A 3,140-nucleotide genomic window follows, 5' to 3' on the forward strand; every position below is an offset into this window, starting at 1 on the left:
GATAGATAGATAGATAGATAGATAGATAGATAGATAGATAGATAGATAGATAGATAGATAGATAGATAGATAGATAGATGTTAAACATATGCAAGCCGCTGTGAAAAGTGGTCCATCTGATTTGCACAGATTATTTAACCTTTCTCCGCCTGAAGCGACGACGTTGATCGCCGGGGTCTCAATTCAATAAAGATGAAAAATGGCTCATAATAAAAGCGCGACACGGGGAAAAACGAATTTAATATATCACCGTTTTATTACGCACTTATTTCACTTTCCGTGCGAATAAAGATATCTCTCAACTGCACAAGGTGGCTAGAGGGAAGCATAAAAATCAATTGTGTGGATGCTGAGGCCATATCAATAACGGGGTGCGCGCACGATGAACGGCTGCGGAGGAAAACACCGCCGCTGCTCGGCCTGTTTATGTTTGCGCGTCACAGGGAAATGAATTGAACAGGGAGGAGAGGATTCACGGAGCATCAGATCAGCTTACCGGGGAGGTAATTGGCCGTTTATGCAAAAACAGGAAGATCTATGGGCAGGAGGAGGGAAAACAGTGTTTGATAGTCTACTGGTCCGTAAACTATCCCTCTTTCGGCTGATGCAGCTGCAGATAGTGACGTCTGCCATTGCAAACCCACGCATGAAGGAAGGAGCAGGGTTTCCCTTTCACACCTGGAAGAAGTAAGCAACAGTCAAAAAAATGGGAGAAAATCTGTATTTAGTCTAAACTGATTTGTAAGCCTATATTACAATAAATTGGTCCACAATTAATAAATATGCATTTAATGAGGTGCACCTTTGTCTGCGGATTAATCCAGGTTTTTTTTTTAATTATTATTATTATTATTATTACAAATAGCCTATACCCGACCCAAGGCAAAAGCAATTTAATTATACCTTTGTCAGTACATGCTTTAAATACTTATTTTAATCCGTTTTATTTCTTTAGTTCCAAACAGTTTATAAGAACATTTGTGTTTCTTTTTTCTATAACACATAAAAGTTTTAGTTCATGTATACCTCACACTTCATGTAATTAATCAAAGTCACTTTGGTTTTCTAGGCAAATAAAGCAATAGCAGTGCATTTTAGACCTATTGTTAATGACCAGTCAAATACAATCTGATATAATTATTATATTATTCATAAATACACTTTTTATCTTTACTCATTGTTTAATTTTGCAGATGTGGGACCAAGTCCTGAGACTTGTGATACACCACAAGTAACCCTTAGCAAATCAAAGTGAACATTCTCTATTTGAACTTGCTGTTTTTTTATAAAGGTGACACTTTATCCAAGGACGTTTGCCTCCTCTAATATTGAAAGCTTTCTCATCTGCAGTTTATAATCATTGGTTAAAAAAAAATCCATTAATAAATTTCCAATTATTCAAATTATTTTGCTGCATTTTTGCCATTAAAGTCGCCATGTAAGCATTAAATCTACACTGGTAAATAACCAATAATCTTTTAAGATTGGAAAACTAAAATCCCAAAATACATTTTTTTCCTTAAAAACAAGCTTTCTTAACATATTCAAAGATTTTAAGATGACTGTGACATTAAAATAATGTTATTATGTCACTTTATTGGGTCAGATCATATACATTATTTTACCACAAATAATGAATAAACTCCAGCTTAGTATTTTAACTAAGATAAATAATGTTATTTATAAGATTTTCTAACAGCTGTCATGTTGGTAGACATGAACAGGTGTTATTGGTTTACTAAGATGGGAGTAAATGCTACGCCTGTTGGCTTCAATATCAGTATCATGCATATTTTGTTTTATACATGAAGGAAGAATCAAGAATTAAGCTTTGATTAGTTGGATTTTAATTTTTCAGTAATTTAGATGGATCTTTCTTATGTAGTTTACAGAAAACAATAACTTGCAGATTAAAACATCTAATTTAGGATTAAAAAAATAAACTTCTAACACAGCAACTCAAGTAAATAGATAAAACCCTTGAAAGTATTAATGATTTGCAATCGATGTGCCAGAAGCAACTATTATGATGAATTTAACAGCAGTTTGGGCCTCTAATTAATTTCTGCTTAATGCCCCATCAAACCTTGAACAGGCTCTTGCTAAGCATACTTTTATGTTAAATTATTTTGTTTGAAAAACTGAAATTCTAACAAAATCCATTTTATGAGTCAGCTCTGCAGCCGGATGTTTGTCTATTTGCACGTTGAGCGCAGCTGTTAAACCTGTAACCAACAGGAGCAATATCACAGATCTCTTTATTGAGGTTGACAAGCCGATCCGTCCTCATCAGGACACCAAGTGTCTCTTTTCATTATTCTCACCAGTTCAGGCTGTTGGCCGTGATTAGCTCCCGCGTCTGCTGTTGGAGGGAAGTATCAGGGGGATGACAGAGATTTGTTTTAAAGTTATCTCATTTCTAATGTGCAGTCTGGGACTCTTTCTGGATGAGTGTGAATGTGTTTGTATTGATTTGGGTATTTTGGGATTGTGATGAGAGGATTTTATTCAATCATTTTAAAAGCACCACAACATGTGCAATTTTAAGGACATGTCTTAGAAAATAATTCATATTTAGAGCAGTTCCCAGACAGACAAGTCCAGAGCCAGTCTTGTGAAGTTTGTTGTGCAACTTTGTCCTCTCTGCTGGCTTTGAATTCATAAAGGACATTGTCTCAATGACATACATGGAAACATTAATATGATAAAGAGTAATAATAGAATAGAGTAGATTAGAAATCCCTTTATTGTACCACAATGGGGAAATTCTGGTCTTTACTGCAGCAAAAGGTTATAGAAAAAATGGTCACATGAATGTGAACATAAGAAAAAATTTACAAGAATAACATAATAGTGAAAAGTTTAAAGATAAACAATAAAATACTGTATGGTAAAGTATTTTAACAATATAAAACTGTGAACATGGCAAATAAATAACCAATATACAGCTATGGACATTTTTTAAGTAATGAATGTTCGAAAATAGGAGCAACATTAGGGATTTGCAAAATGATCCAGCATGTTATTTAACTGACTAAGGTAGAAACTGTGCAAAAAGCAGAATGTAACAACATATTGAGGTTGTTGGGAACAGTGGTGGTTGTAAGTCTTCCAGCTGCTGGGAGGAAGGATCTGTGATA

The sequence above is a fragment of the Cyprinodon variegatus genome, unplaced genomic scaffold (assembly GCF_000732505.1).
Source record: "Cyprinodon variegatus isolate N-32 unplaced genomic scaffold, C_variegatus-1.0 Scaffold242, whole genome shotgun sequence".
Lineage (NCBI taxonomy): Eukaryota > Metazoa > Chordata > Actinopteri > Cyprinodontiformes > Cyprinodontidae > Cyprinodon > Cyprinodon variegatus.